Here is a 23,872-nt window from a genome sequence, read left to right as displayed (position 1 = left end):
TTAAATGAACGCTCTGACACTGCGATTTGATTTCTACTTTAAAAATGTGTTGAATGTATGAAGAGCAGCAGAAACGAGTCGTTCACTTTGTGTTTAAAGGAAAGTTCAGATTTTACGTCTTTATAGGATTTGTCCTCACAGAGCCCAGTGGAGCCATTTTGAAATAATTTTAGCAGAATTATCAAAGACTCGTCTCCAGAGGCACCAGCCTCCTACTTCACCCAGCTGCTCCGTATGAAAACTGCAGCGGCTGCAGCAGCAGCAGCTGCAGCAGCAGCGTGACGCGTGTCAGACATGAAATGACTGATGTGACCGGAGCTCACGGCTTTGGCACCTGGTGCTGGGTGTGGATGAGGCCGTCACCAGGGCCTGACGGGCGGCTGCTGGGGAAGCGGTTCGCCGGGCGGTCATGATCTGCAATGCCGTTTATTGTTGACACCATTTCACTGTTTGGCCTGGTCAGTCTGGGTCAGTCTGGGTCAGTCTGACAGTCAAAGTGGAATAAATTGATGATGGTGAGTGAAGGAGCGTATCGCAGCGTTAGCTGAGACTCCCTGACGCAGTGCGGCCTTCTGCTCGTTTCCTCAGCGCTGAAACTGTCGGGTCAGATTCATCTTCAGAAATAAAGTTATGTAAATTTAGCTGATGATTTTAACTGAGCTAACAGAGTCAGATGTCCTGCAGAGACTCAGGATCATACATCATCGGCCGCCAGGCTAGGCTAAGCTAGGCTAGGTTAGGCTAAGCTAAGCTAGGCTAGGTTAGGCTAAGCTACGCTAGGCTAGGCTACGCTAGGCTAGGCTAGGCTAGGCTAAATCACGATAATAACTTGTAGTGTTATTTTCTGCACTTTCAAACCACTCAAATTGAATCTTATTGACTTTGGTCATATTAAAGTGTCAGACTGGATCATTTTAAATCACTGATTATTATTGATTTCCTGATTCCTGAGTAGAAACTCTGATAAAGGCTCTTCAGGTCAAACAGTCAAACACGTTTTATTCCACAGCTGATAAAATGAATTTTAATTAGATTCAAGCGTCCAAACTTTAACTTTCAGATGTTTGTGTCTCATGCAGTAAATTTACTTTTCCTCTTTGATTATCTTTTTATATCTGACAGCATCACACGACTATTATCACAACAGTAGAAATGTGTGATGACCCTTCATTGTGTGTGTGTGTGTGTGTGTGTGTGTGTGTGTGTGTGTGTGTGTGTGTGTGTGTGTGTGTGTGTGCGTGTGCGTGTGCGTGTGTGTGTGTGTGTGTGTGTGTGTGTGTGTGTGCGTGTGCGCCTGATGGATTTTCATTTTCAGTTGCTGTATTTGCTCCTTCCACTGCAGCAGCAGATGAGATTGCGCCTGAACGGCTGGTTCTGAAATTGGGCCGGTCCTCTGGACTCGCAGCTCCATTTAAATGCATTCAGGCTGAAGGAAAGCGGCTCGTATTTCAGCGGTTTGACGTGAGAAACAGCCAGCAGCTCTGCGAGCGACTGGCGTTTGACACACTTGGATTCAGGAACATCCATTAGCGGCGGCGTGACGCGGCGCGCGCCGAGGTCAAGCCCCAGATTTACAGTCAGAAAAACGAACACGGCTTTGGCTAATGTCTCGTTTCATTGTTAACGAGCAACCATCACTCTCTTCTTCTATTTCAATAAAACTGTAGGTGGCAGCTGATGTTTATCCCTCGTCAGAAGCTGCAGACTTTGCATTTGAAATCAGTCTCTGCTGTCACAGGAGGCCTGGAGTTGACATGGCTGACAGGCGGCTCCACCGACTGTCCTGCTGCTAATGGCGATAAAACGAGGCGTCCGCCGCTCGGCTGCAGGCGCGACGCGGCCGTGAATAATTCATGCCGCCGGTTTGTGGGAGGGGCGCCGTAAGCTGGCGTGGTGCTTACTGCCAAACTCAGATTATTCACCTGATTGTGTGTTTTCAGGTTTCCTGAAGAGGAAATAAGAGAAATACTAAACGCTCAGATCTGATCCTCACTGAACGACGCGGCGCTGCAGGTAGTCATCACTGTTACCGATTCTTCCATCGATCATTCTGCCGATTGGTCAAACTGAGATGGGTCAGGTTCTGCAGAACCTTTGGGTCCTTTAAAATAAACCTTTTATTAGATAAAACTCAACAGCAGCATGTTGAAACATTTCAGTTTCAACTCAGACATTAAATCCAAACTAAACACGTTTAAACTTTGTTAAAACGTGTTTCTGACCCATACTGGTCCCATACGGGTATCATACTGGTCTCACACTGGCCCCATACTGGTCTCACACTGGCCCCATACTGGTCTCATTCTGGTTTCATACTGGTCCCATATTGATCTCACACTGGTCTCATACTGGTCCCATATTGATCTCACACTGGTCTCATACTGGTCTCATATTGATCTCATACTGGTCCCATATTGATCTCACACTGGTCTCATACTGGTCCCATATTGATCTCATACTGGTCTCATATTGATCTCATACTGGTCTCATATTAGGGGCTGCACAGTGGCGCAGTTGGTAGAGCTGTTGCCTTGCAGCAAGAAGGTTCTGGGTTCGATTCCCGGTCTTTCTGCATGGAGTCTCCATGTTCTCCCTGCATGGTGGGTTTTCTCCAGGTACTCCGGTTTCCTCCCACAGTCCAGAAACATGACTGTCAGGTTAATTGGTCTGTCTAAATTGCCCCTAGGTGTGTGTGTGCATGGTTGTGTGTCTCTGTGTTGCCCTACGACAGACTGGCGACCTGTCCAGGTGACCCCGCCTCTCGCCCGAAACGTTAGCTGGAGATGGGCACCAGCAACCCTCCCGACCCCATTAAGGGACAAGGGTGCAAGAAAATGGATGGATGGATGGATGGTCTCATATTGATCTCATACTGGTCTCATATTGATCTCATACTGGTCTCATACTGGTCTCATACTGGTCTCATACTGGTCTCATACTGGTCTCATATTGATCTCATACTGGTCTCATATTGATCTCATACTGGCCTCATTCTGGTCCCATACTGGTCCCATATTGAATATTGATCTCATACCGGCCCCATACTGGTCCCGTATTGATCTAATACTGGTCTCATATTGATCTAATACTGGTCTCATACAGGCCCCATACTGGTCCCATATTGATCTAATACTGGTCCCATTCTGGTCCCATACTGGTCCCGTATTGATCTAATACTGGTCTCATATTGATCTCATACAGGCCCCATACTGGTCCCGTATTGATCTAATACTGGTCTCATACTGGTCCCATATTGATCTCATACTGGTTTCACAGTGGTCTCATACTGGTCCCATATTGATCTCATACTGGTCTCATACTGGTCCCGTATTGATCTCATACTGGTTTCACAGTGGTCTCATACTGGTCCCATATTGATCTCATTCTGGTCTCATACTGGTCCCGTATTGATTCGGTGCTGCTCCGTCCAGTTTGATTTTTTCTCCTCCAGTTTTTTTTCTCGCTGAATAAAATCAAAGTCGGTTTTTCTTGGAATAATCTGCAGCTTTTCCTCGACACAGAAATATTACTGACTGACGAAACGTTTTGTAGACGCAGCTGAACAGAAAACTACGTTTTCAAACTGCAGCAGGTGAAGCAGCTCACCTGAGTGGTTTCCTCTCTGACTGCAGCAGCTGCCACTAACTCATTCAGAAACACTAACCGCTGCTAACCAGAGGGGGAATAACTAGTTACTGAGTAACAGGTTCTCAGTAACTAATCAGGACTAGTCAGAGTAACGGCAACTAGCTACAGAGTAACTAACTAGTCCCCAATGACAAACTATTTCTCAGTAACAAACAGTAACTTCTTGCTGTAAACTAGTTAGGCATTGATAACTAGGTAGTTACCCAGTAACTAGCCATAGTAACCCATGAACTAGTTACTGGGAACTAGTTAGTTGATCTGTAATTAGTTAGTGAAAATTAGTTTGTTACTCTGTAACGAGTTACATTTCTCTGACTAGTCCTGATTACGTAGTTACTGAGAACTAGTTGTTCGGTAACTAGTTAGTTACTCAGTTACATCTACTTTGGTAACTTTTTGAAAAATAAAACTGAATAAATTCACCTTGAAGTAACTTTTCCTGCTCAAACTGAGATTTAAGAAATCAATTATTTTACTCAAACTTTGATGCGATGGCGTCATTTTCACAAATTTACTTTCATGAAATACTTATGATGCCTTTTCAGCCAATAGATTTTGTAACAACGTGTTAAAGAAGTGCTGACCTCACTAGTGTTTCCTGTTGCTACATTATAAACCAGGAGCTAATGTTAGCTGGTTAGCTGGTTAGCTGGGCTACCTGCTCAGGTAGCCGCTCAGACTGAGACGGATGGGTGTTTGTGTCAGACGGACGGACTGAAGGGAATCATCTGACTCCGGATTCTTGGTGCTGTTTTCAAACGGGCCGTTCAGAACCGATCCGTTGGGCCGTTTCTGGTCATGTGACCTTGTTTGTGGCTTCGCTCGCTGCAGAATCAGGCAGTCGTCGGCATCGTCATGCGTTTCCTCATCTTTGTTTGATCGTAAAAGGTTTCAGATGTTTTAATCCCACATATTGTTCCTTTGCCCTCTTTTTGTGTTCATGGAGGAAAACATGATATGATGAGAATCGTGTTAAAATGTAAAACAGACGAGAAGCTGGAGGATAAATCTGGGTGAATGGAGGAGTGACGCCTGGAGCCTCTAACCGCTGAATACATGTTTCAAATCCTCCACAGGAGAACATGACGGAGCTGATCTAACATTTGGCAATGCAAACATAATCCATCTTATCGTCTTTTTACTTTTTCACCATTCTTCCTCTGCTGCGTGTGGAGAAAAGCCCAACAGCAACACGTCCACATTTTGTTTGGCCTCGCAGCTTCGGCCGATTCAGCCTCCAACGAAAAGAGACGTTATTAATCCTCTGGATGATGATTCCTCATGGCTGTGATCCTCTCCGGCGCTGGCGGTTACAGATGTTCATGAATGCATCACTTGGTCTGCTCCCACCGGGCCGAGCCGGGTCGGTTGCAGCTGAATCAGATTTCTGCTCAGCCACTTTCTTCCACTGAGTTACACTCACTTTGCTGCTGCGCCTCGTCTGGTTCAAACACCGAGACGCTAGCAGACACTCAGCACCGTCCAGGCAAAACTAAATCCTCTCACTTCTGATTATTATATTAATAATTACTTGTAATTAATCACTAAAAGCTGTCAACAAAATAAGCAACATTTTCTACTCAAAACACTTTTTGCTGTTAAATTATTGAATAAGTAACCACATGAGCTGAACAACAAAGATATTTATCACTTTTAATCTGCTCCTCGGGTTCTTCATCAGATTGGAGCAAAGTTTGTCTTTCCTGAGTTTCTCTGAAACGTGGACTGTGGACGCTAACATTAGTGTTAGCTGCTATATGTTTAGCCTGCTCTTTTAGCTTAGCATAGCTTCGCTGATAGGCTAACTCCTTTTAGCACAGGTTGAACACAACAACAGTCTTTTGCATCGTCGCATCAGATCGTTCAGAAACAGAAATGAACATCTGTGGACCAGAGGAGCGTCTCTGTGTCGCTGCTGTTAGCTGCTGCTGTTAGCGGCTGCTGCTAGCGGCTGCTGTTAGCGGCTGCTGCTAGCGGCTGCTGCTAGCGGCTGCTGTTAGCGGCTGCTGTTAGCGGCTGCTGTTAGCGGCTGCTGCTAGCGGCTGCCGTTAGCGGCTGCTGCTAGCGGCTGCCGTTAGCGGCTGCTGTTAGCGGCTGCTGTTAGCGGCTGCTGCTAGCGGCTGCTGTTAGCGGCTGCTGCTAGCGGCTGCTGTTAGCGGCTGCTGTTAGCGGCTGCTGCTAGCGGCTGCTGTTAGCGGCTGCTGTTAGCGGCTGCTGCTAGCGGCTGCTTATCCGTCAGATTTATGGGGTGTACCAGAAACATGAATACAAAAGTTCCAGCTCAGACTTTTGTATGTAGGAGTAAAACTGTGATTAACTGCTTAAAAGTTTTAACATGTTAAAATCTGTGTAGTTAATGATTCTAAATTAGCAAGTTAAAGTAATAAATGAGTTTTATTTACACACTGTTGCAGAAATGTTGATGCTTGTTCAAGTTCTTCCCATTTTGTCGTCCGTCAGCCAAGCGGCTCTCATTGAGGATTCCTGTGATGGACCAAGAAAAGTGGTTGGTATCTGCGAGGGAGGAAATGACATGTTTGCCTCGTCCTCTTTAAAGCAGCCAGCCAGCCGCACAGAGATTATCTGTAAATAGACATTTTCAGGTTTCACCACAGATTCTCAGGTCTTCAAAGGTCCAGCAATGGGAAGAAATTGAAAGCTAACACAGGATGAAAAGATGAGTTCATGTCGGAGCAAATTTGTCTTGAGATGTCTGAGCTGGTTTGACCAGAGTTCAGGTTTACAACGTTTCCTTTTATATGTCTGATTAAAACGGAGCTGCTGCATCTCTGCTTATCATATGGACAGATTTGGGCTGATGGTGTAAAATGAAAGAGCAGCTATGAGCGCTAACAGGTTGCATTGTGTTGTGTGAAACAAAAGGTTTGCCCACTTAGACAAAGTGGTTATTAAAATCCCAATAACTGATCAGTCGCCTGGTCAGATCCGTCAAGGACAGAACTGACTGACATGGAGCGGCTGCACACTTAGCGTCCCTCCCACTCAGCCGAACGGCGCCTGAATCGCTGCCCGTGGAGGCAGATGGTGCAGCTGCCACCTCCTGGCAGAGAGTCTCTGTTTGCATGAGTGAGGCGGGGAGGCAGAAGAAAATTCAGATTGCGTTCTGATCGTGGAGATGCCTGCAGCATCACCTCTTCAGGTTTCATTCAGCCAAACCGAATGAAATCTGACAGTTTCTGCCATTTTCAGGTGCAGCTGGTATCTGCAGCCATTGTGTGATTTCTCCTTTCAGCGCCGCGGATCGATACAGGAGGTGTAGTACTGCAGCTCTAAAGGCATTCTGTGCTGATTTTGCTTTCTATGAACCACTAGGTTGTGTTTTTGTTCAGCAGAGGCACCAGATCAGCCTGAATGATCCTCCTCAGCTGCAGGTCGTCCAGTTAGTGATGCCAACTCCACTTATTGCTGTTTTTATCTTAATGAGACACTTTGTGAACATCCATCCATCCGTCCGTCCGTCCGTCCGTCCGTCCGTCCATCCATCCATCCATCCATCCATCCATCCATCCATCTTATCTGGGTCGGGTCTCGGGGTCAGCAGCCTCAGGAGGCCCAGACTTCCCTCTCCAGCCTCTTCCAGCTCCTCCAGGAACCCCAAGGCGTTTCCAGGCCATAGAGAGACATCGTCCCTCCAGCGTGTCCTGGGTCTCCCCTCCTCCCGGTGGGACCTGAACTCCTCACCAGGGAGGCGTCCAGGAGGCATCCTGACCAGATGCCCGAGCCTCAACTGGCTCCTCTCGACGTGGAGGAGCAGCGGCTCTACTCTGAGTCCCTCCCGGATGACCGAGCTTCTCTCTCTAAGGGAGAGCCCAGCCACCCTGCGGAGGAGGAAACCCATTTCGGCCGCTTGTACCCGTGACCTCGTTCTTTCGGTCATGACCCAAAGCTCATGACCATAGATGAGGGTGGGAAAGTAGATCGACCGGTAAATCGAGAGCTTCGCTTTTTGGCTCAGCTCTCTCTTCACCACGACGGACCGGTACAGCGCCCGCTTCACGGCAGACGCTGCCCCAATCCGCCTGTCGATCTCCCTTCTTCCCTCATTCGTGAACAAGATCCCCAGATACTTAAACTCCTCCACTTGAGGCAGGACGACCCCCCTGACCCGGAGAAGGCACTCTACCCTTTTCCGGCTCAAGACCATGGCCTCGGATTTGGAGGCACTGAGCCTCATCCCGGCTGCGAACCGCTCCAGTGAGAGCTGATCACGATCTGATGAAGCCAACAGGACCACATCATCCACAAAAAGCAGAGATGCGATCCTAAGGCCACCAAAACGGATCAACACCTCGGCTGGTCAGAGATTCTGTCCATGAAGGTAATGAACAGAATCGGTGACAAAGGGCAGCCTTGGCGGAGTCCAACTCTCACCGGAAACGAGCCCGACTTACTGCCGGCAATGCGGACCAGACTCTGACACCGGTCATACAGGGACCTGACAGCCCGTATCAAAGGGCCCGGTACCCCATACTCCCGGAGTACCCCCCACAGGGCCCCCCGAGGGACACGGTCGAACGCCTTCTCCAAGTCCACAAAACACATGTAGACTGGTTGGGCGAACTCCCAGAACCATCCAGGACCTGCTGAGGGTGGAGAGCTGGTCCAGTGTTCCACGACCAGAACCAGAACCACACTGCTCTTCCTGAATCCGAGGTTCGACTATCCGACGGACCCTCCTCTCCAGGACCCCTGAATAGAACTTACCAGGGTGGCTTAAGAGTGTGACCCCCTGTAATTGGCGCACACCCTCCGGTCCCCCTTTTTAAACAGGGGGACCACCACCCCAGTCCAGGGGGACCACCACCCAGTCCACCAGTCCAGGAGGACCACCACCCCAGTCCAGGGGGACCACCACCCAGTCCACCAGTCCAGGAGGACCACCACCCCAGTCCAGGAGGACCACCACCCCAGTCAGGGGGACCACCACCCCAGTCCAGGAGGACCACCACCCAGTCCACCAGTCCAGGAGGACCACCACCCCAGTCAGGGGGACCACCACCCCAGTCAGGGGGACCACCACCCCAGTCCAGGGAGACCACCGCCCCAGTCCAGGAGGACCACCACCCCAGTCAGGGGGACCACCACCCCAGTCTGCCACTTTGTGAATATTCCAAGTTTAATAGTATTAATGGTAGTTACTCGGATTTAGTTGGACAAGTCAGATTAAAAAAGCATTTTAATCAATAAAAAATCATTTAGAAAAAAGAATTAAATGACTTGTTTACCTAAATGTTCTTTTTGTATAATGCTCTTAAAATAAGCTTCATTATTTCCTGCAGAACCTGATCAGTTCTGTCCAGAAGTGGATTAATGGACAGAATGATCAATAGAAGACTAGATCTCTAAAATAATCATTAGCTGCAGCTCATCACAGCATGTTAAGGATCACTGTGGCCGTACTGGACCTCCTGGTTCTGGACGGCCCGGTGTCAGCCGCCCTGTGGGAGCCTCTGCAGACATTATCCACTTCCTGTGGGGAAGCTGAAGCCAGCGGCGGCTCTTTATGACAGGACTCTGCTACTGTGATGTCCATAAACGAGGTCAAGCAATCGCGGATATTACTTCATTTGTTAAGTGGATTAGCTGCTTACTGTCCTGAGGCAGACAAGGTGAAAACGTGGCTTGATCTGAACATTTATAACGTCCGTTTCACATTTGGAGATGCAGGATCATGTGGGGTTGGCTGGCGGGGAGAGAAATGGAGCAAAGCGGAGGATCCATCATGCAGACGTGGCCGTCTGTTTGTTGGCGCCGCCTCGCTAGCAAACTCCGGCTTTCCTGACCCACTTGTTGAGTCAGGCGTCCGCCGCGTGGGAGCGTTGGACGATCTGCGCTCCTCGGCATGAAGGGAGGGCAGAGCGGTGCAAGGTGGGATCAATCATTCTGCAGGACACACTGACAGTGTAAACCTTTGATAAAGAGCGTCGTTCACAGCGAAACCCCGTCAAGGACTAACTAAAGGCCTGACATGCAGTGATTCATGGCCAGAGCTGCAGCGGCTCTGCAGGCTGATGGGCTGAGGCTGCAGCAGCGTTCTGGAACCGGGGGTCGGCATCACTCACATGACCGGCAGGTTGCAGCGACGAGTCGTTTCACTGGACTAATTCACTCCCAGTGTCAGAAACGTTTCTTTCTGTAACATCAGCATTGCGGTTCTTCACTCAGCGCCGACCTCTGACCTCAGATCAGGGACTCGGCTCTGATGTACGCCGACCTCTGATGGCTGCATGGAGTTCCTCTGAAATCCATTTAGCCTGTTTTATGATTCAGGATGAATTACTGAGGAGAGTTCAGGGAGAGGCGAACAAAGAGGCAGGGGGCCTGGAAACGGGGCCTGGAAGGCCTGGAAACGGGGCCTGGAAGGCCTGGAAACGGGGCCTGGAAACGGGAAACGGGGCCTGGAAGGCCTGGAAACGGGGCCAGGAAGGCCTGGAAACGGGAAACAGCGCCTGGAAGGCCTGGAAATGGCTACCAACCAACCCCAACACTCGGCTGGTGGTTCACAGAGGAGCATCCATCCATCCATCCATCCATCCATCCATCCATCCATCCATCCATCCATCCATCCATCCATCCATCCATCCATCCATCCATCCATCCATCCATCCATCCATCCATCCATCCATCCAGGTTTTATTAAGTTAAAGTGTAACTTCACCAGGAAAATCCCTCATTAATTTATTGTCTTTCATTGTTTTTTCCCACATAATTAAAATTCTCGTTTTAACTCCTGCAGCAGCAAATGTGTGACGATGGATCTGGATATTTTGAAAAAGACGAGGAAATGTGGAATCAACAATATTATTTTATTGCAGTTGTATGAATATTTTTATAAATTTAACATGCTGCAAATTACGGAGGGCCAAAAGTGCCACAGTTTAAAAAAAAATCTACTGTAAATTAAATAACAGTTTCAGAAACACATCAACAAGCTCAGCAATTATGTAACTATGTTATTAGATACACTAACATGTCAGTACGTTTATGTAGATGTTATGTTTCCAGGTCTAATAATTTCACTGACGGTTCGTGAGATAGTAACATTTGATTGGCTGAGCTGCAGACCAATCACCTTTCCTGTAGCAGTGCTTGCCCCGCCCACTCGCTTTGATCACCAAATCTATTAAATAGATTAGATGTTCAATATGTTTTCATCTGTTTAATCATTTCCACATTTTATTAATGGTGTTATGAATTATTAAAGTGTTAAAGACGAGATTTAAGATTTAAAATTGGGACGATCTCCATGGCGATGGGACATCTGCTGTGTTTGTGGCTTTATAAATGAATCATATTTGATTCTGATGTGATCCATCACATGATCTCCATGTTGCACAACTGACTGACTCGCCTCAGCATGCTGGACGCTCGGCGAAGCAGCAGCCTGCAGCGGCACAGAAACCCAACATTCATGCATTATTTCGCTGCTCAGAAATGAGAGACGTGGAGCTTTGTGGGACTCTCACCTTGTTATTTACTGTCTGGACGTGACGCACAGATGGAAAATGCTGAAATAACTTTTCTGTTCCTGCTTTGTCTGGTTTGTGAACATGTCTGCTCTGATTGATCTGATCAATACCTCATATGTTCCAGGGAGCTTTCAGCTCCGCAGCCGCTTGAGAGGCAGCAACAAAAACAAGTTATTTTCTCTGAAGTTTGTTGGCGTGGCTCATTCTGAGTCCTGATCCAGCCTGAAGCTGATTGACTGACAGCGGTGTGTGTGTGTGTGTGTGTGTGTGTGTGTGTGTGTGTGTGTGTGTGTGTGTGTGTGTGTGTGTGTGTGTGTGTGTGTGTGTGTGGCTCAGTGCTCAGACGCTGTGATGCAGAAAGGCAGAACATTTGCAGCAGCACAGTGATTTCTCTGGTTCCAGGATTTTCTCCTGGCTCGTCGTCTGTTCTGCAGCTCTGCGTTTGTCCGTATTGAGTTCAATCTTCTGAGGGTTTGGGATTGAAATCTGTGTGTCGTTGAGGTCGCATGGGTGGATTTCCCTGCATTTCTACGCGCTCCTACCTGGAGTCGCAGACGGAGGTGATGGAGCCGATCGATCGGAGGCAGGAAGGAGGAATGGCTGCTCAGAGGAGTTTTCTCCTCCTGCAGTTTGTAAAAGAACTAATTATGTTTTACAAACTTATCTTTAGTTTGTAAAAAGTCATCTGAGAAGAACGTTTGAGCTCTTAAAAGTCACCAAACGTGTTCACATGAAGTCAGAAGCGCCCAGTATTTTCAGGCTGTTGGTATTTTTGTAACTATTAGGTGTTTCATTGTGGTCCTTCATCATTAATATGCATTTTATGAGTTTGGCTTACATTAGATAATAAAGACAGCTTGATGTGAAAGGTGTACAATGAAAGTTTTGATATTTTATCATTCTGGTCTCTCATCTTGCCTGGATTTTTCTCCAGTTCTCAGCTTTAGTGAGAAACACAGAGTTTACATGAAATCATCACCGTTTCCAGGAAACCTGCCGTTCAGTTTAACTTTTAAAGGTTTGATTTTTTTTTATTTTGTCTTTGACTTTCCTCTCTGCGGTGGTGGACACATTTCTGCTAACAAGCTAACAGCTGAGCTAATTTTTCAGTTAGCACTTTAGCTAACTGTGGAAACGTTTAGCGCCCTTAGCTTCCTCTAAATACATTTTTTGGGATCATTTCTAAAGCAATAATTTATTCCCTGTTTTGTAAAACTTCAGTTCAGATGTGGTTATTGACTGCTATGAATTTTTCAATGTAAAGTATTAAAGTGCACTGTACATTTTTTATTTTTTTATCTTATAATCTTATCTTCACGATATATGATATACATTTTTCATTATAGAAATATGTAGAATTTTTAGTTTATTTGCACATAAAGGAATCATTAATTGAATCTATGTTCAGTTTTTTGAGTCATTGACTGCATCAGGTTTTCCTTCTATTTCATTGAAACTTGTAGCTTTTCAATAAAGTTTCAGTTAAAACGATGATAATGTCAGAAATCAGCAACAACAACAACAACAGCAACAGCAACAACAGGAACAACAACAATAACAACAACAATAACAACAACAACAACAACAACAACAACAACAACAGGAACAGCAACAACAGGAACAACAACAACAACAATAACAACAACAATAACAACAACAACAACAACAACAACAACAGCAACAACAGGAACAGCAACAACAACAGCAACAACAGGAACAGCAACAACAACAACAACAACAACAACAACAACAACAACAACAGCAACAACAACAGCAACAGCAACAACAGGAACAACAACAACAACAATAACAACAACAATAACAACAACAACAACAACAACAGCAACAACAGGAACAGCAACAACAACAGCAACAACAGGAACAGCAACAACAGGAACAACAACAACAACAACAACAACAGCAACAACAGGAACAACAACAGCAACAGCAACAACAACAACAGCAACAACAGGAACAACAACAGCAACAGCAACAACAACAGCAACAACAGGAACAACAACAACAACAACAACAACAGCAGCTGCCTCAGTCTCTAAACCTGCTCGTTGCTCCTTCATCTCAGTGCTGTTTGTTTTTCTCTGAGCTTCAAGTGAAACTGAACTGCAGCTCTGAGCAACATAACAAAGTCGTTACCACAGCTGACCCAGATTTAATGTGCTGCTGAGAAACGGGGGGCGGAGTCTAAAACCTCCAGGGAAGGTGAATCCATCATGGCGGAAGTCGTCCTCGTTTTCCAAGGTTCCCCAGCAGCAGACAACATGGCCGACATTCCTCATCAGTGTCACAAAGAGCAAAACTGAAGTTACGACAGCTTCAGCTGTTCCAGCTGGAGACCAGAGATCAGGCTGACCTCTGACCTCTGACCTGACCCTTCAGTTCCAAAGTGGGCCTTTTACCAGCTGCAGAACATTCCAGGACCAGAGGACCAGGGTACTTCCTCCCTTTGGGATAAATGAAGTATTTTTTATTTGGATTGAACTGAATCGCTCTCTAGGCTCTTCAACGCCTCAGTGAAACGTAAACAGGCTGAGAATCAGCAGAATCAGGGGAATCAGTAGGATCAGGAGAATCAGCAGCATCAGGAGAATCAGCAGCATCAGGAGAATCAGTAGGATCAGGAGAATCAGCAGCATCAGGAGAATCAGTAGGATCAGGAGAATCAGCAGAATTAGGAGAATCAGCAGCATCAGGAGAATCAGTAGGATCAGGAGAATCGGCAGAGTTAGAAGGATCAAGAGAATTGGGAGCATCAGGAGAATCAGCAGGATCAGGAGAATCGGCAGCATCAGGAGAATCAGTAGGATCAGGAGAATCAGCAGAATTAGGAGAATCAGCAGCATCAGGAGAATCAGTAGGATCAGGAGAATCGGCAGAGTTAGAAGGATCAAGAGAATCAGCAGCATCAGGAGAATCAGCAGAGTTAGAAGGATCAAGAGAATCAGCAGCATCAGGAGAATCAGCAGAGTTAGAAGGATCAAGAGAATTGGGAGCATCAGGAGAATCAGTAGGATCAGGAGAATCAGCAGAATTAGGAGAATCAGCAGCATCAGGAGAATCAGGAGCAGCGAGATGCTGAGCAGCCGTCCAGATGCCCAAACAAAATCGTTTCCATGCAGATCATAAACTCCTGAAATATTCTTTTCCACCAATTATGAACTCTAGACTCTGGTTGGCAACATGAATCCTGTGGCAGCCAGGATTCAGTTTCTAATGGGTGATAATTTGGCTTATTGCAGTGGATGATATGCAGTGTTCTCCGTCTGGTCCTGCCTAAGAAGCACCTTGTTATCCTCTGATATTTAATCATATATGCACATTGTCACCTGCTTGTATTGGATGTCGGTTCTGCTGTTTTGAAACACTTACAGTAATCTTGTTAATCAAGCCAGGCATTATTACATTAATTGGCTCTGATTAAGTGGTTAATTATTTGATGGCACACTAGTGAAACTCGGCCCATTAACAGGGCGGAGCTGCTGCTGGAGCTTCCAGATGCAAATGGAGACATAAAGAAATGAGAATAAATGAGTTTGTTTGTCAGACTGAGAGGAAAAAACAAGGGCAGCCAAGCATTAAATCCAATTGAGCTGCGGCTGTCAGTGCAGGGCGAGAGGCCGTTTCTTCCTGCGCCTCAGTGTGGGATCTCTGTCAGCGCTGGGCGTGATAAATACGATGCTGAGAGATTAAAGACGGCTAACACAACAAATCAACACACAGTAAGTGGAAAAGTTTTGAAAGGATGCAAATTAAAGAGGCTGTCAGCTGGTTTTCCAAGAAAGACCTTCAGTTTTGAATGAAACTAAACGCATGTTGCTGCACACAGAGGCCTGAAAACGTCTCATTTTAAACTGGATCCAGGACAACAAACCAGTCAACATTTACAGAGAGTTGGACTCAGGCTGGAGAAACCAAAGGGCTGGAACTGGGAGCCGGTCCTGGTTCTGGTTCTGGTTCTGGTTCTGGTTCTGGTTTCTGATCACCAGGCGAAGCTGCAGCTGGAGTGGGAATGTTGGGCCAACAACCAGGATGGATGGATGGATGGATGATGGATGGATGATGGATGGATGAACAGATGGACGGATGGATGAACAGATGGACGAATGGATGAACAGATGGATGGATGATGGATGGATGGATGAACGGATGGATGAACAGATGGATGGATGAACGGATGGGTGGATGAACAGATGGATGGATGGATGAACATATGGACGGATGAACAGATGGACGGATGAATGGATGAACAGATGGATGGATGAACAGATGGACGGATGAACAGATGGATGGATGAACAGATGGATGGATGAACAGATGGACGGATGAACAGATGGATGGATGAACAGATGGATGGATGCACATTCAGATGGATGAACAGATGGATGGATGAACAGATGCATGGATGAACAGATGGATGGATGAACAGATGCATGGATGAACAGATGGATGGATGAACAGATGGATGGATGCACATTCAGATGGATGAACAGATGGATGGATGGATGAACAGATGGATGGATGAACAGATGGATGGATGAACAGATGCATGGATGAACAGATGGATGGACGGATGAACAGATGGATGGATGGATGAACAGATGGATGGATGGATGAACAGATGGATGGATGAACAGATGGATGGATGAACAGATGCATGGATGAACAGATGGATGGACGGATGAACAGATGGACGAATGAATGGATCCCTAATGAATCGATGTTGCCGCCTCTGAAGGTTTCGGAGGTTCTGATTGGCCGTGTATCAGAGAAACAGAAGCAGATCAGGTCACGTGACGTTGAGGATCTTTAATTGTTCCATTTATCGGTTTCATTACCGGCCCGGTTCTGATCCAGTCATCAGATTGGTTCTCTGCCCAGCAGCAGAAGTTTTGATGTAACAAACGATGAAAACCGTCAGCATTTCTCAGATCCGCTCTGATGTCTGCAAACCTCAGTCTGAAGTGAACTCTGGTTCGGTTTCAATGTGAACACCAAGCGGACCAGAGACCGCTCCAAAAGCAGGAAGTGGACTACAGAGCAGGGCATTCTGGGTAAATACAACCAAAGCTAGCCTGTTAAGCTAGCGCTAGCAGCAGAAATGGCTCCTGGTCTTTAGCCTAAAGAGAAATCCTCCAACCGCTAAAATCCTCCATCTTGTTTCCATCTGGTGAAGCAGGAAGTTGCTCTCAGCGTCTTCAGAGGTTTTTGTGTCGTTTCCTTCATAGTTCAGTCTCAGAACACGTCAGCTAACACCATCTGGCTTCAGAACCAGTAACTCTTGATAAAGCTGGTTTGGGTTCTGAATGGTGAAGCTGAGCTCTTCCATTCAGCGCCTTAATGGTGTGAAACGTTTTTAATCCGCCTGTCGGCGCTGGTTTCATTCAGGCTGCAGCTGGCAGCTGCACAAAGCTTTTCCTTCACTCCTGTTGCTTCATGTGTCTTAACGCTGCGCCGCTCATTAAACAACTTCATAAATCACAGTAATAATCTGCTTCACTGCTGTGGATTTTTAATTAATGAGACTTCAGTTGCAGGTTAAACAGACAAAAGGTTTCAAAAGACAATAAGAAATGTGATATTTAAACAAGGAACTGAGGACAATGGAAAATAAACAGGTTAACATATAAACCTATAATTATTTGGTTAATAAAATGTAAAATAAATGCAAATTAAATGCAATAAAAGGCTGAACATCATCATGCTAAAAACAGCTGCTAAACATTTTATGGTAAAGATCATTTTATTTATATAGCACATTTTCAGTGTTTTACATGAAATAAAGAAATACAAAGAAAATAAACCAAAGGAGAAAGATGATCTAATAATGTTGATCTAAACTATGTAAACTAGATATAAATAAAGTTTTCTCTGGTCTTTCCAAGTTATAAATTAGTAAAAGTAATAAACTCCAGAGTTTCTAAGCCAGAAATAAAAACTCAACGTTCCTGCTCTGGAAGTAGTTTTTCCAGATTCTCGGTTGGTTCTAGTTCATTTCCTGGGTTTTAAATATGAGTCTGTTTCCATGACGACCTAAAAGCAACTGGATAAAAACGAGCAGCATGAGAAGACGGAATGGGTCGGGATGTGGCACATTCAGGCCCGGTTCTGGTCCGGTTCTGAACGGCTTCAGGGCTCAGATCGGATCAAATAACTTCAGCTATTTGAAGTTATAGCTGACCAGACATGATGGCCAGAGGATGATGGATCCAGAGGATGATGGATCCAGAGGATGATGGATCCAGAGGATGATGGATCCAGAGGATGATGGATCCAGAGGATCCAGAGGATGATGGATCCAGAGGATGGTGGATCCAGAGGATGGTGGATCCAGAGGATCCAGAGGATGGTGGATCCAGAGGATGGTGGATCCAGAGGATCCAGAGGATGATGGATCCAGAGGATGGTGGATCCAGAGGATCCAGAGGATGATGGATCCAGAGGATGGTGGATCCAGAGGATGATGGATCCAGAGGATGGTGGATCCAGAGGATCCAGAGGATGATGGATCCAGAGGATGGTGGATCCAGAGGATGGTGGATCCAGAGGATGATGGATCCAGAGGATGATGGATCCAGAGGATCCAGAGGATGATGGATCCAGAGGATGGTGGATCCAGAGGATGGTGGATCCAGAGGATCCAGAGGATGATGGATCCAGAGGATGGTGGATCCAGAGGATCCAGAGGATGATGGATCCAGAGGATGGTGGATCCAGAGGATCCAGAGGATGATGGATCCAGAGGATGGTGGATCCAGAGGATGGTGGATCCAGAGGATGATGGATCCAGAGGATGGTGGATCCAGAGGATGATGGATCCAGAGGATCCAGAGGATGATGGATCCAGAGGATGGTGGATCCAGAGGATGATGGATCCAGAGGATGGTGGATCCAGAGGATCCAGAGGATGATGGATCCAGAGGATGGTGGATCCAGATTTATCCTCTCAGCACTCAGATCTTATTATGTGTGCAGAATAAACCCTGAGGAGGAAGAAATGATTTCTTGATTTCTTCTGCCTTGTAATGACAGAACTTCCTGCTCTGCTTCATGAAGGAGGACAAAATGAGCAAAGATCAGAATAAATCTGTGCAGTTTTAGATGTTGGCAGCAAGATTCAAAACCAGATTCAGGACGGATCCAAACTGTTGTCCAGCTGGTGAAGCTCAGCTGAGATGTTACCAAACATGGTTCATGTTTTAAAGCTTCCCGTCTGGCTTATGGGGACTTTTAGCTTTTGTGAGGTCAGACACTGATGTTGGTCTCCACTCTGATTCATCCCACTGGCTCTTTGTGAATCTAATCATCGCTGTCCGTCTGGTTTGCTGTGTTGGTGCTGCTTGGTGATCAGTAACGGTGGAACAGGAAGAGAATTTCCCAGAATTATTTCCACACAGTGGAGAATGTGATCCACAATTAGCTGGATAACATTTAGATCTTGTTTTTACGTAGAGTTTTATGTATTTTTACACTTTTGTAAGCCTACTTCATGGCTGCGGGACAGTAAACTGTGTTTCATCGCGTTATAATAACCCAGACTTGATGGTTTGTTCTGCATCTTGATGCTCCTGAACCGCAGCAGGCTGAACATTTCTCACGCTCCACTCATGAAGGTGAATTTCATATTCTGCTTTTCGTTTCTGCATGTAAAAACAAAGTGAGAACCAAGCCGACCAGCTGGTGCTTAAATCCTAATTATTGCAGTAAGTGGAGCTGTTGGTTTCTGAAGTTTGTTGACGGGTTTCACTGATGCATGCTGGGTCGTGTCCTGACCCAAACGGCGGAGACTCAGGGCGGCAGAGAGTCCCTGCTGCTCAGAGTCCTGGGATCCTCCTGGATCCTTCCCGTTCGGCTTGAAGCTCCTCCGTTTCCTGCTCCCAGCGGCTCCCACCGCATTCATTACGCGGCATTATTGATGGGAAGTTTGCTCATCTACGCCGTGCCGTTAAACTGTCGTCTGTTTTGTTACACCACGTATTAACGGCTTAATGTCTCTCCATAAATTACCTGACAACCACGATCACACAAATAACCATGCGTTCTGGGGGAAAGACGCTCCAGTGCGGATGGATCCATCAGCGGAGCAGGAAGAGGCCAGGAGTCATTAACGTGACGGTAATTCCTTTATTAGGAATGCTGGAAACAAAGAGCCGTTCAGAGACTGACGGAGGAAATCGACTTAAACCCGAAGCTCAGAGGCGACTCTTCTGTTTTAACTCTGCTTGTTTCTGTGCTGAACATCTTTCTCTGCCTCTGTGGTCATTGGGGCTGTTTGCCCCGTTTTACCCCCTCACCCCTCCTTTATTACCCCCTCAGCCGTTTTACCCCCTCACCCCTCCTTTATTACCCCCTCAGCCGTTTTACCCCCCTGTTGTTCTCTGTGTGTATTCAGCTCTTTGAATGAAGGGCAAGTTAATGAGATCAACTTTAGCTGGGAATAGCTGACAGTGTGTGTGTGTGTGTGTGTGTGTGTGTGTGTGTGTGTGTGTGTGTGTGTGTGTGTGTGTGTGTGTGTGTGTGTGTGTGTGTGTGTGGGTGTGTGTGTGTGTGTGTGTGTGTGTGTGTGTGTGTGTCTTATTGCCCGTTCTGTTGGATTGTTCATCTTTTCTGTTCAGCCTCTCCAAGATCTTCACTTTAGTCCCAGGATGATTTTGCTCCTACTTTGCTTCCAAGAGGCATCTTCATCTTCATCTTCATCTTTGTCTTCATCTTCATCTTTGTCTTCATCTTCATCTTTGTCGTCTTCATCTTCATCTTTGTCTTCATCTTCATCTTTGTCTTCATCTTCATCTTTGTCTTCATCTTTGTCTTCATCTTCATCTTTGTCTTCATCTTCATCTTTGTCTTCATCTTTGTCTTCGTCGTTGTCGTAATATTCCTAATTGCACATCAACCTGCAGACAGTTGGGTGTTTCTGTCCGTCTCTCCAGCTGCTCTCCTGGCCGTCCGTCCGTCTGGTGGCTGGAGATCCATCTTAATTTGAACAGCTGTTGCATTTTCACATTTTGGATTGATGCCATTCATTATTCATATTCCAGTTAGCATGTCTATGTTCCTGTCTGCCAGGACCTCATGGGGCTGATCGTCCTGCTGGTTCTCTGGATGCAGGATCCAATAACTTCACTCCAATCTGTCCTTTTCCAGGCCTCCAAACTCTAACAGCGCCGTTATAATAATATTTTCTGCTGCATGTTTGTTTTATCACCTCAACTCTTTTTGGGACCTTAAATAAAATAATTGGAATTTAGACTAAAATGTTATTTTATGGCAGCTTAAAGTCACTTTTTCTCCTCTGGATATTAATATCTAATAATCAGGATTCACAGAATCAGCAGGGCTGCTCTCCATTTTTAATATTGAAGTTATTTTGTTCATCCAGAGGATGAAAAATGTTTATTTGGATCTTAAACTTTTAAAAAGTCAAATAAAAGTTTTCTGATAATGTTTCTCTGATCCAGGATGATTTCTGTTAAACATGAATGGACGGCAGCAGAAGCTCCTCTAGTGGCGCCATCTGGAGGACAAACACTTTACTGCAGCTGCTCACTGACTGTCGGCTGGCTGAAAGGAGTCGGCTCTCTGACCAAAGGTCACCTTCAGATGATTAGTTTATAAAAACAGCATCACTTATTCAGCTTACATTGTTTTAATAAACTAATAATCCAACTAACTGCCAGCAGCAGAAAAATAAAATATCACAACATTGAGACCAATAAATAAAAAGTAGCTGAACTGTTTAAGATCAAAGTAACTTGGAGCCATAACTGTAATTATATATTATATTAGCAGCAGGAGGAATGATTGTTGCTGTTCTATTCTAATTACACTAATCGCATCATTTTCTTTATATTCATCTGAACGTTTTGAGTAAATAATATAAACTGAGTTTCTTTCAGCTCCGTTCGTCTTCCTTCTGTTTGTGGCTTTTCATCCTTTCTGGACCCTGCAGGACGTGAAGCGGCACAAACTGCATCACTTGAGGCCAAACTTTAGTTTTCTCATTTTTATGTCCTAAACAGGAATAAAAATTCATGAGAGGTGATTGTTTTATAAGGAAGTGGGCAGGAAAATCCCAGATCTAGGACAGCAGCTCCTACTTAGCTTAGCACAAATAATCTTCAGCTAGTGAATCTGAAACTGTCTGGAGATGAAATAAATCCACTCCAACACATTTGAAAGTTTGTTCATAAGATAATCTGTACCATAAAAACACTAGTTACATTTTTCTCAGTTTTCCGGTCAGATGAGTTGGCAGCAACGTTCCCATCAGGCTCCGACCTTCCTGAACGTGTAGATTCAGACATGTTGGGATGCTGCTGGTGTTTCTGCAGCCTGATGCGCGTCTCTCTGTCGGTAGCTGCAGCAGCGGCGCGGCACCCCGCTGGGCCGGCTGCTGTTGCAGGAACGACTCTGAGGTTTGAGCTGAACGAGGCTCCAGGGACCGGATCCGTCCTACTTCTCCTGTTCTCTCCTGTTTGTGCGTTTGGCAGAACTCCTGATTGGAAAACAGCTTTCAGGCTTGACGTTTTAATAATTTCTCCTCCTGTTTTGTTTCCTGTGAGCTCAGAGATCAGAGCGACGGCGTCTGCTGGGTCGGAGGAGACAAACATCAGCTCCTGCTGACAGAAACGGACTCTGATGGTTTGAGCTCAACCAGAGTGGCTTGAAGACGAGTCAGATTGCCAGGGGCCGGGGGCTGTTAGGGGCCGCTGCCAGGGGCCGGTGTTAGGGGCCGGTGTTAGGGGCCGGGGCCAGGGGCCGGTGTTAGGGCCGGGGGCTGATGCCAGGGGCCGGGGGCTGTTAGGGGCCGCTGCCAGGGACCGGTGTTAGGGGCCGGGGCCCACTGCCAGGGGCCGCTGCCAGGGGCCGGGGCCCACTGCCAGGGGCCGGGGCCCACTGCCAGGGGCTGCTGCCAGGGGCTGCCAGGGGCCGCTGCAAGGGGCCGGGGCCGACTGCCAGGGGCTGCAAGGGGCCGGGGGCCACTGCCAGGGGCTGCCAAGGGCCGCTGCCAGGGGCCGGGACCCACTGCCAGGGGCCAGGGGCCGCTGCCAGGGACTAGGGGCTGCTGCCACGCTCCAGTTGCACTGGGTCAGAACCACCGCAGGATGCCAGCACTTCCACTGTTGGTTTTCTGTCCTCAGCATGAGGCTGTTTGGACACCATCTGTCGTCCATACTGGCTCTACTCAGTCCTAGACGACACACACACACACGCACGCACACACACACACACACACACACACACACACACCTACACACACACACACACACACCTACACACTCTCCTCCTCTTCAGATCCACTGGATCGATTCGGGCCGCTGTCCTCCCCACCTGACCGGAGCAAACTGCTTCCTGTGACCTTCGCTAAATGTCACCATCCTCTTGATTGCGTCTCAGCCATGATTGCCTTCCCTTCTCATCATTTGCCCACCTCTTCACTCCAATCTGCCCTCTTTATGCAACAACCGCCTTCCTGCCGCAGTTTTAGTCCTCTTGAGAGTCTGAATGGTTCTCAGCTGGATGTCGTGACTTTAAGCAGCGGTTCTGTGCAGCCGCTCTGTCCTGAACGTTACCTGCTGGTGTCCCTCTGGTCTGCAGAGTACTGGTTTCCCTGGACACACTCCCAGTGTGAGGTGGCACCGACCTGCAGGATGGAAACTTTTCTTAAAGGGCCAGTGTCGTGTGTTTTCCATCCAATGAGGAGACAGTTCAGAGCACAATCTAGAAACCTTGTCACCTTCAGTTGTTATAAAATGATATTGTAGAAGACTGTGTGCGTCTAATGCGCTGATTTCACATCATCATCAATTGAATCTTCCTCGGTCAGAAGGAAAAGGTCAACTTCACTGGTGCAGCTTACAAGGTTTGTTGGTGGAATAATGGCAGGAAAATGGGAGACGAGGGAACAGATGAGAAGGTGGAGATGGGAGCCATGTGGTTGTATGTATATGTGTGTGTGTGTGTGTGTGTGTGTGTGTGTGTGTGTGTGTGTGTGTGTGTGTGTGTGTGTGTGTGTGTGTGTGTGTGTGTGTAGATGTGTAGGTGTGGGTAATAATAATAATAATAATAATAATAATCAATATAATTTGTACCGCACTTTTCATTAGAAAAAATCTCAAAGTGCTACACAGTGCAACTAAAATCGTAGATAAAATCAACATCATAAAAATCATGTGGAGGCAGAGCAGGCTTGCTTAAATAAAAAAAGTGTTTAAGCCTCTTTTGAAGTCATCCAGTGGTTGTGGAGCTCTCAAATAATCCGGGAGAGAGTTCCAGAGACGGGGGGCAGCCACAGCGAATGCCCGATCCTCCATGGTCCTTAATCTGGATCGAGGAAGGTGGAGGAAGTTGCAGTCTTGTGATCGTAGAGATTGGTGGATGAATGTGGAATGAGAAGGTCCTTCAGATAATCCGATGAGGTTCTGTTTAAACACTGATGGGTAATGAGAGCAATTTTGTACTGAATTCTGTAGGTAACAGGAAGCCAGTGAAGGTCATGCAGAATCGGTGTAACATGGGCAGATTTCTGGACTCTCAATAGAATCCTGGCTGAGCTGTTTGGATGTATTGAAGCTTCTGAAGATGTTTGTTATGGATTCCAATGAACAGAGAGTTGCAGTAGTCAAGCCTGGAGGAGACAAAGGCATGAAGAGTCTCGGCATCAGAGAGAGAGAGAGATGGATGCATTTTGGAGATATTACGAAGATGAAAGAAACAGG

General features: G+C 46.5%; 1 protein-coding gene across 1 annotated transcript in view; it reads left to right on the top strand.

Moving 5' to 3' along the window:
- The window catches only part of cdh13 (cadherin 13, H-cadherin (heart)), a 279,377-nt gene that overhangs the window by 20,912 nt on the left and 234,593 nt on the right, over positions 1-23,872 (top strand). The gene's annotated exons all lie outside the window — the stretch shown is intronic.

The sequence above is a fragment of the Poecilia reticulata genome, chromosome 6 (assembly GCF_904066995.2).
Source record: "Poecilia reticulata chromosome 6, P_reticulata-male-v2, whole genome shotgun sequence".
NCBI classification, from domain to species: Eukaryota; Metazoa; Chordata; class Actinopteri; order Cyprinodontiformes; family Poeciliidae; genus Poecilia; species Poecilia reticulata.
This window is presented reverse-complemented; position numbering and strand designations above follow the sequence as displayed.